The 10,165-nt window shown below is 46.3% G+C and overlaps 1 long non-coding RNA gene across 1 annotated transcript in view; it reads right to left on the reverse strand.

Moving 5' to 3' along the window:
- LOC110292716 overlaps nt 1–4,151 on the reverse strand; it is a 12,397-nt gene extending 8,246 nt beyond the window's left edge. The window contains exon 1 of the long non-coding RNA XR_002377739.2: nt 4,055–4,151. This is a non-coding gene — a long non-coding RNA (uncharacterized LOC110292716). The remainder of the gene's footprint in view (nt 1–4,054) is intronic.
- Nucleotides 4,152–10,165: the final 6,014 nt, after the last annotated feature.

A 10,165-nucleotide genomic window follows, 5' to 3' on the forward strand; every position in this document is an offset into this window, starting at 1 on the left:
TTTCTTTCTTTCTTTCTTTCTTTCTTTCTTTCTTTCTTTCTTTCTTTCTTTCTTTCTTTCTTTCTTTCTTTCTTTCTTTCTTTCTTTCTTTCTTTCTTGTAACTTAGCCCATGTCCTGTCTAGTCCTTTACAGTTCTACTCAAAGTTAATCATTCTTGGTTTTTACTTAACTTCCATTTACAGCTTTAAGAGGTTCAGGTGTGGAGATGGCATGCCTTGCAAACAGGTGTGTTGGGACAACTCTGTGAGAGTCAAGGGGAAATCAGCTCCCTGTGAATGAAGGAGTGAGTTTGAGGGCTAGAGAATCTGACCAGTTTTATGAAGAAGAGTTCCCTGGTGATCAACAGATCGCATCATCTCGCACCTGAAGTCTCTGCACCCCAAGGGCTCCTGATGCCTGATTAGTAGGAAAACAAACCTTTCCTTACCCCAGACTGACTCGGGAATTGAGTTTGCCAAGTGGCTGATTACAACAGCTCTCCGTGTTTGCAAAGTAGAAATGTGATTTCATTTTGAAAGGGGAGGGAGGATCCCAGGGAAGATGCATAAACACGTCCTTTCTCTCTCCAAATTAAAAATCAAATGAGAGGTAAACCTGTTTTAGATGAAGATGAAGCCATGTGTCTTATTTCTCTTAAAGTTGATCAGGAAATTTAGGCTGTGTAGCTATATCAGGCTTCTGGCATTTTCTAAATTGGTCTAAGCTGATAGCAACAGCTCTTTTGCATGTGTGGCCTTTCATGAAGGAGTACTGAAAGGACCCTCTGTGATTAGAATACCAAGTGAGACAAGCAAGGAGCTGTTCTGTCATTTCTCTTGGGTTCTTGGATGCCAGGGGCATCACCTGAGCTGAAAGATACTTATTAAGAGTGTTGGGCAACCTACTGCATGCTACAAAGGCTTGGGAGCTCCAAGCAGAGTTGAAGGTGGATATTCATCATACCCTGAAACTGTTGGGGTGAGTGCAACACAATTTCTAGGGACAGGGAAAGGTTCTACCTCCAAGCTGCCCTAAGAGGTTATTCTATGCACTAATGTATACCTGCTTTGACTCCATCCTTTCAAGCCTCATGCAAACAGCTAAAGTCCCTGAACACTCCACGGTCATGGGTGCTTTGGGTGAAAGTTCAAAGGAACACACATACAGTGCAGGCATGATTGCTGCATGAGCCTAGCACACATCTGCTGTGGTTCCACATTCACTGTCTGTCCCTGGTTTTGCTGGAAAGATAGATCACCCCCTTTTCTTTGAGGGGACAGGCTGGAAATGCTGTGACCTTGCTATGTCCCTCTAGAGAGCAGAGTGGAAGCATGACATGGAGGCTTCCTTAGAATATCACACGCTTGCTCAGAAAACTCCAGACATCACTAGAGCATTTCAAGATGAACTGCAAACTCCTTGACCTGAAAGAGCTGTCCTCTATTCATACCCCATTTCCCCAGTCTCATTTCTCTTCAGTGTTCTCTTTGCCTGCTACCTGGCATGTGGTTCTCTCCCCTCCACCCCCTCTCCCCTATACTGCTAAAACCTTTGTCTAGGACCCTACCCTTCTGTCCTCCATGTCTCTGCACCTGCTGCCCTCTGCACCCTACCAGAGCAGAAACCCTGTTCCTGCTCTTCATGTGTCGTTTGACAAAGTTTTACCTCTCCTTCCAGATTGAGGTGTCCTTTCCTCTGTGGAAACTTCTCTGCACCCTTCCACGCAAGTCTAAAGCTCCCCAGCCATCAGTCTCCACACTTGCTGTGAACTTTGCTCTGCCTGACTATTCTGAGTTATTGAGAGTTTCCCGATTTACACTGTCTTAATCTTTGTATCTTAGGCATTGTGCTAGCTGCTAGGATATAGTGGTTATGCAAATGGGTGACATGGATGCTTCCTTAGACTATCACACACTTGCTCAGAAAACTCCAGACACCAGTATAACCTTCAAGACGAACTCCAAACTCCTTGACCTGAAAGAGCTGTCCTCTATTCATACCCCATTTCCTCAGTCTCATTTCTGAATGAGAAGACCTTAGGCTTTAAAGTGACCACAAGACCTTGTCACCAAGCCATTGTACAACCATTCCCAAGTTAAACTTTGCAGGGTTATTTTTCAAAGGGTCAATAGAACGTTAGGGGCCCCAGTGAAATACAGGGGAAAGGAAGAAAGTTGACTACTTGGATTGGATCATGCTCCGATTATCATCATTATTGCAGTTGTTCAATAAATGGTAATGATCCCTCCTGTACTTCCTGGGGGAAAGTGTGAAGTGGCGATCTGAGATATTTCCAGCACACTTCAAAGTGCTTTGAAGCCACCAGTGCTGTGAGGAGTAAAAAGCGACAAATTGACAGAGGTTACCATCAGGCAAAAATCACTCCCGGAACAGCCCAGTGGTGGGGAGGGAGGATGCCTCCGGGCATCAAGTCTCAGCAGCGCCTGTACTGCCACCAGGATTTTACAAACTTGTCTTCTCTCTCTACCTTAAAATGTTCCCTTAAAAAAGGAGAAAGAAGTTATGACACTGAGATGAGACCCTGTCAGGACTGCCCGTGAAGGTCAGACATTTCCCGGGGACTGCTCAGAAGCCCATGTCCTGCTGTGTTCTCTCTGTGAGTGTGATGTTAAGACAGTGGGAGCTTCCAGCTGATGTCAGGAACCAGCTTGGAAGACAGCAAATGTCTTCTTTGTGCCAAACTCCCAGCAGAGTGTCTTACACAGAGTAGCTGTGTTTCCACAGAATATCTTCTCTCTCTTCTCCCCGTGGCTCTGGGCTTATTTCATGACATCCAATTCAGTGAACAGTTATTGATCCCCTACTGTGTGCAGGGAGCACTGCTGACTCTCATGTGTGTGTTTCTCCCACCACACCAGCATTTCTACCCCACTTCCTTATTAGAACTGAACGCAGCTGAGTACCTGGTATCTACTGTCTTAAAGGGACAGCATATTGTCATTATTATTTTAAAATTATTATTATTATTTATTATTATTGCAGAAATAGTTTTTATTATCAGATCTTGAAGGAGAGAGAGAGAGGAGAGAGAGAGAGAGAGATTGTGTGTATGTATACAAGTTTTCCAATCTTAATACATTGTGATCAAAAAAACAGAACAAAACAGCCTCCCCCTGAACTCCAACCAACCAAACATAAACAGCCTGGGTTTGGAATGCAAAGGCCTGGTTGGAACTATGACCTCAGAGCTCTGCTTGTGCGATGCTGGGCTCAAGCTTCCAGCCTCCTAGCCCTGCCCCCAGACAGATGCGTTTCTCTCAGGTAGGGAAGCCACTTTTCTTCTCATTTGCTGCTTGAAGTTGCTATGAAGAGCTGCTGCACGAAGATCTAAGCTATGGACCAGGAGGGCCTGTGTGCACACTTACAAGCTCCCGTGACTGCTAATATTCTTCTCCATTGCAATATTCTTCCCACTTTGCTTTTGCCTCTGGGTTAGTTGAAGGAGACACACCACCTTTCCTTTCTCATCCAGGCTATCTTGAGCGAGTAGCTGCCACCTCCCCTCTGTGTCTTGCACGGGGGGCCCTATCTGAACATGATGTTTTATCTGCTGGCCTGAAAGGGGGCCATTTGTCCCCTGCTAAATGAGCTGTTTCTATGTGCCTCTGCCCCCTCGGCACCTGAGGCTACATTCATGGGAGAATCCAACCGTGGCTCTCAGGAGCATCTCAGGAACGTTTATTAGAAGAAAGCGCTTCTCCGCAGGTTGTGCCCTCCCTGTGTAGCCTCCTTCCTCTGTAGCATGGGCTCATTAGTCCAAGTTGGGCAGGTATCCGAGGGCAGGAGGGCAAGCCACAGGCAGAGAGGCAGCCATGGGCCTCTCAAAAGTCTAACAGTGGGCTCTGTCTCCAGGGTCGCCTCATCTACAGGTGGCCAATTAGCTCTAATTGGCTGCATCTGGCTACATGTGAGGGGGCCCTCTCTAACCTTGGAGTTGTGGCTGATTCCCTTCCTTGGGCTGCTGGGTTGCCCTTTTCCCATGGCCAGCAGAGTGGAGTCCTCTTTGAGGGTCATTCACCATCAACAGCCTGCCTTTGAGAGACTAGGACATACCTTTGATCAGACTGTGGCTTCCGAGTCCACACACCCTCCAGTCAGCCCTGGACTTGGGTTCCTGGCAGTTACGGGGTTAGTTGACTGGGATGCTGCTGCTGCATTATGACTCTCATGTGAGCGTCCTCTCAGTCCTGGGTCTTGTGGCTTACCATTGGTACAGGGTGATGTCACAAGTGCAGGAGGGACCACTCCTTCTTCTCTTTGTCCCCCAGTACACACACCCACTCTGTAGGAAGGCAAAATGAACAATGATGGATGGGGACAGGCTGAACATGCTGGCTCCTGGACACATGCTTGTCCCTGTATCGCGGTTAACTATGTTTTCTTCTCTTTTTACTCTTACAGACCAGGTAGTCAGGAAGAAATGAATTTGCAAGGGTCCTGAATTAGGATGCGTTTCCTTGGCTGAGGGCTTAAGCTCTGTGTCCAAACACCAGTTCTGTCACCAGTAGAGTGACACTAGCATTTCACACTCTCCCCTTTCCGTTCCCAGCTCTGTACAGTGAGGGTGATTGCTACTGTGGCTGCTTCACAGTGTGCTGCTGGGCATCAAGGGAGATGAGCGCTGGCCCAGAGGAATAGTTCTTTAAATATTCACTAATTAGCATTTAAATTTGTGCCTAACTCTGCCCAGGCCCAGGTGGAAGCATCGAGGCAGGGTGCACGTGGGAACGGTTCACTGATGGGGCTGGCTTGTACTTTATAGAGCTATTTGGAGACATGTGAGGAATGAGATTGAATCCTCACCTTCTTTCTATTCTACTTGGATCTAGATGAAAAGTCAGTCTATCTGTACTTCTCTTTCAACCAAATAGATGCCTGCCTTCCTCTGGTTTCCTTGCCAGTTTTTGTGGCACTTGTACCTACAGAGTCCAGGACTCCCAGAGGCATGAGCTGAGTGAATGGTACAGGTTCTAGCATCACTACCTGTGCTTGCCTCAGGAGGAAGTCCAGTCTTATAACAAGATCTTCTCTGGAGGTCTAGGTCCAGGGAATGTAGTCCCAGGGAAGTACTTGCAGGTCCCTGTGTGTGCCTTCTTCTTGGTCCTTCCTAGCATTGGGTGTCCTGGAACTGGAGGGAGGGTTTGTGGAGTGAATGTCAATGAGTGCTTTGAGCCCTTTCAGCATTCCAGAGCTGTGACCCTAAGACACTAAGGCTAGGACAGGTACTCCAGAAGTACAGAGGTCCATTACTTCTATGGCTACCTGCCTTCTTCCCTGGCCACCCCTATTTTTCTCCCAAAGGCTGAACAAATTGCCCCCCTAGGCTGGCATTTATCTTGCAGGTGACAGTTTTCCATGTGGCATGGAGTTTCATCTTTACAGGTCTCTTCTGTGCACCAGGACCCTGCATTTTCCTTTATGCCACTTGTCACTAAGGCATCCCATCCTTGTGTGGGAGTGAGAGGGAGCCCCAACTAGCTCTCTCTGGCCATTGCCAATACTCTTGATTGGAGCATAGAATCAATGAGACCTGAACAAACGAGAGAGTGGTTGTGTTCAGGCTAGACCCATGGCAGGGAGGCAGGCAGGTATGCCTTTAGGACCCACATGCTCCCAAGCCAGGCATATCTGACAGCCCTGGCACTGCTGATGGTTACTATCAGGCCCAGCCTTTATTTTTCTCATGGTGTTTAAAACCCACCAGTTGCCCAATAGTATAATTTCCTAAATGGTTTCATTTCAGCTCTACTAATTAAAGAAAACTGAGCTGCCTTTGAAGGCTTAGTGTGTGTGTGGCTGTCACTGGTGAGTGTCTAGACTGGCTGTCAATCACTGACAATAGCTTGCCGTTCGGGAATAATTTAAGTTTAGGTCTTTCTTTCACTCAGGCATTCATGCTCTGTTATGTGTTTTCATACTGAGTTGAGAACAATCTGGGGTGAGAAACTGTCATGTGTTCTGAGAGCTAAAACGGAGAGCGCTTTTTCAATTGCAAATGTCTGTGGTCCAGGCCTTAGCGTAAAATGGAACTAAGATTCCAGACTGTGGAGCAAAACTTTCTGGACTTTGGGGTTGGACCTTAAGTACCTGGGTGACCTTCATAGAGTTTTCTCGGGGTTTGAGCTTATTTCTTTAAACAATGAGGGCTTTAAACAATACAGGGCTGTGAGTTAGAGACCATAATGTGAGTCTAAGAAAGGGCATACTCTCTGAATGGTGTACTTCTGCCAACTGGCATGGAAGCAGTGCCAGGGCTTCTGATCCTGTAGGGCAGGGCTTCAGGGCAGGGCTTGTGCAGATTCTGAGGTGGTCCCTGGTAGTCAAGTAGCACTTGTTGAAGACTCCAGCTCTAGGTGCTTCACTCACTGTCTGAGAGACCAGACTAAGTAAATCACAGACAAACAGAATTCCTTTGGAGTCAGCTGGGGATAAGTTTACCTGCCTTGTTTTTTCCTCAACTTCATATAAGCTCTCTAGCTCTCACCTCAGAGGAGAGAGCCTCCACTGACAAAAGGCCTCCATTAGACTGATCTGGCTGTAGGGTATTTTTCTTAATTAATGATTGATATGGAAAGGCCCTGGGCAGGTGGACCTGGGACAAATAAGCGAACTAAGCAAGCCACGGCGAGCAAGGGAGGCTTTGTGGTCTCTGTTCCAGTTCCCATATTCAAGCTCCTGCTTTGAGCTCCTGCTCTGACTTCCCTCAATGATGGACTGGGACCCGGAAGCTGAAATAAACCCGTTCCTCCCCATGTTGTATTTGATTGTCTTAGTTAGGGTTATCATTGCTTCAGTGAAACACCATGACCAAAGCAGCTTGGGGAGGAAAGGGTTTATTCAGCTTATGCTTTCACATCACAGTTCATCCTCAAAGGAAGCAGGACAAGAACTCAAGCAGGGCCGCAATCTAGAGGCAGAGGCTGCTGCAGAGGCCATGGAGGGGTATTGTTTATTGCTTGCTCCTCATGGCTTGCTAAGTCTGCTTTCTCATAGAACCCAGGACCACAAGCCCAGGGATGGTTCCATCCACAGTGCACTGGGCCCTCCTTGATCAACCACCAATTAATAAAATGCTCTAGAGGCTTGCCTACAGCCTGATCTTCTGGAGGCATTTTTCCAACTGAGGCTCTCTTCTCTGATGACTCTAGCTTGTGTCAAATTGACATATTATCACAGCAATAGAAACCCTAACCAAGATACCTGATCATCAGGTTGTTACAGATACTAAGATATGAACTGAGTTTAGCTTTTATGTTACCCTCCTCATCCCTGTCCTCCTCTTCCTTCTTTTCTTTCTTCTTTCTTCCTCCATTATCTTTCCCACTCTTTCACTGTTGGGGATTAAACCCCGGGACAGATGGGCCCTATTGATATTTTCTTATATTTAATTTACATTAGGAGAACATAAAAAAGAGTGGCGGTTATGAAAACACTCCCTTATTTGTGTCATACAAAGAAAGGGGCAAAGCAAGATGATGCACACAGTATTTTCAGTGACAGTGCCTCACAACTTCATTCACTGAGATGATGTTTCCTTGTTGAGCACCTACTGTGTATGCTACAGAGTTCTAGGCTCTGGGACCCAGCACTGAACAGTGCCTGCTTGGATACTGTTTAAATCTCTGTGGGAGAGATGGCCAATGGGCAAAATAGATAATACAATGCCATTAAAGCTAGTAAGTGGTAAGAGAGATGGAGCAGCATGAATGGCAGAATCCTGGTACATCTACTCATGATCAGAGAGGGCTATATAGGGTGATTTCATCACTGCCCTGTGCTCACTGTTCCATGCTGCTCGATGCTGTTCCCCACTGTCCCCTGCTTCTTGCTTACCATTCAACAGCATGCTTGTCTCGAACAATCCCCACACACTTTCCAGGCTCTGAACATGCTTCTGCCCCACCCTTGTTGGCATTCTCTCTTCTATGCGTGGCACTGTCTGCCACTCAGTATTTCCGATGTCCTCTTCCTTAGACCTGAGCTCTCCAGGGTCCCAAGCTGTTCTTACATTGAGCTTCAGTGGCAAGCATGGTACTGAGCACTGAGTGAGTTCGTTAACAGTGCATGGAGGGAGGAAAGGAGTGAGGCAGCCATCGATCCGGGTGCCAGCCCATCATGGTCACCTATGGAAAGCACAAGGTAGCCAGGCCTAGTCCCTGGGAGGTCCGTCAGCATGGAGAGAGGCATTCTGAGCATCTCTTCCCCTGAGCTTCACAGGCTGAATTGGAGAGATGTCGTTCCACCTCAGCACCAGTCCCTCCTCCCACACTCTTCTCAGGGGTCAGTTTGGCCTTTGACAGCTCTGTGACATTGGCAAAACTACTAGATCTCGGTGGATCTCTGGCATATTATTTGCCTTTGTTTGAAATGATGTTTTGTGTTGTTTGTTTTTGGTTTTGTTATTATTTTTTGTGTGTTTTGTTATGGATCATTTGCTGGTGTAAAGTGGTAAGTGAAAGATACCAATGTCAATTAGTTTACAGAAGAAAGAATGAAGTCCCACAGTATACACATTAGAGGGAAGAGTCAGCCAGCTTCGGTCTGAATATCAGCTTTGGCCCTTGCTAGTATGTTTAACTGTTACCACTCACTTTAGTCTCAGTTTGTGCATCTGTGGAAACATGAGACCAACCTTACCTGGCTGTCCTAACAATAGAGCAAGAAGCTGTGTAAACGGACAGGTTCACATTTGACATTTTGGACCCTGCACGAGGCTTATCCCACTTGGTTACGTGGTTTTAATTGGTTTTTAAAATTTATTTACATTTCAAATGTTACCCCCTTCCCAGTTTTCCCTCTGCAAACCCTCCTCCCCTCCCCTCCCCCAGGCTTCTATGAGGGGGCTCCCCCACCCACCAGCCACTTGGTTATTTTTAAATCAAGACACCCAAGAGTATGGTGTTAGTGCTCCTATAAACAGGCTATCTCTCTCTCTCTCTCTCTCTCTCTCTCTCTCTCTCTCTCTCTCTCTCTCTCTCTCTCCCCTGTGTGCACACACATGTGCCTATAAAAAAGTTCTGCTTCCCACTTTGTAGAATCCAAAGTACCAGTCATTATTACAGTTGCCCTGACCATGCTGAGGTGTGGTTCTGCACTCTAAGCATCCTGCTTGCCTTGTGTCTATTGCTTGACTTTTTATGCACTTCAATTACTTTGTCCAGTCTGGTCCCTCATATTTGGACTGCAGCAAGCTGTCTCAAGACTTGAGTTTTATGTCTGTCTACAGTCAGTGTATGGAGGGTTGTAGTTACAAGTTACAGCCACATCTTCTGGCTGGTCTGAAGGTTCATTATCTTCTAAAGAGTCTTCCTCTGCCGTGCCTGTGATATCTAATCTTTAAATAAGAATATTCTCAGACTGTGGAGGGATGGAGATGGAAACCATGTTGTATTTCTTATGTCTCTTTATTGGATTTGTGATCTTAGCTAATGCATTTACTATCTCCACACTTGGTTTCTTCATATGTACTATGGAAGTACAGCAAGGATAACTAATACCAGTTGTTACCATGTGCTAGGCACTCTGTAACTGCTGCCATCTTATTAATTCATTAGCTTACCATAATCCAGTGAAGGTGCTGCAGTACTCACACCAAAGGCAGAGCTGAAGACACAGGCACAGAAAGATTAGGTAAGGTGTTCAAGATCACATCGATAGAAGAGGTACAGGTAGAATTCCAACTCTTGTCTGTCAGGTTTCTGAGCCATCATTTTATCTACCACATCAAACTCACAGCTATGATGCTGTGATTCCCTGCTCTGCAGAAATGCTATGTGGTTTAGAGTGATGAAATAAAGTGCGGGAGATGTCATAAATATCTGATCAATATTAATATCATTATGTAATACCCCCTAGAAACTCAGCACAGCCCCCGCTTAATAAACACTCACTTGGTTGCTGTATTGGGCCATGCGTCTACTGCTGATGAAGCAGCGAATCTTAAGACCAGGTATTTATCTGGAGCTGTTGTCTTCCTGAAGACTTAAACTGTCATGTGTCATACACTCGGCCCTCATAGAGAATCCTTGTAGGGAGGATGCCACTTTGTCCTTTGAATAGGTTCTTTGTTAGTGGTCAAGCTGTAGGGGGTATGGGTGGGGTTAGCTAGCTGAAAGCCAGTCCTTCAATAAGGATCCAGGCTTTGTCATAGATCATAGAGGTGGG

This window comes from Mus caroli, chromosome 4, assembly GCF_900094665.2.
Source record: "Mus caroli chromosome 4, CAROLI_EIJ_v1.1, whole genome shotgun sequence".
Classification (NCBI taxonomy): Eukaryota; Metazoa; Chordata; class Mammalia; order Rodentia; family Muridae; genus Mus; species Mus caroli.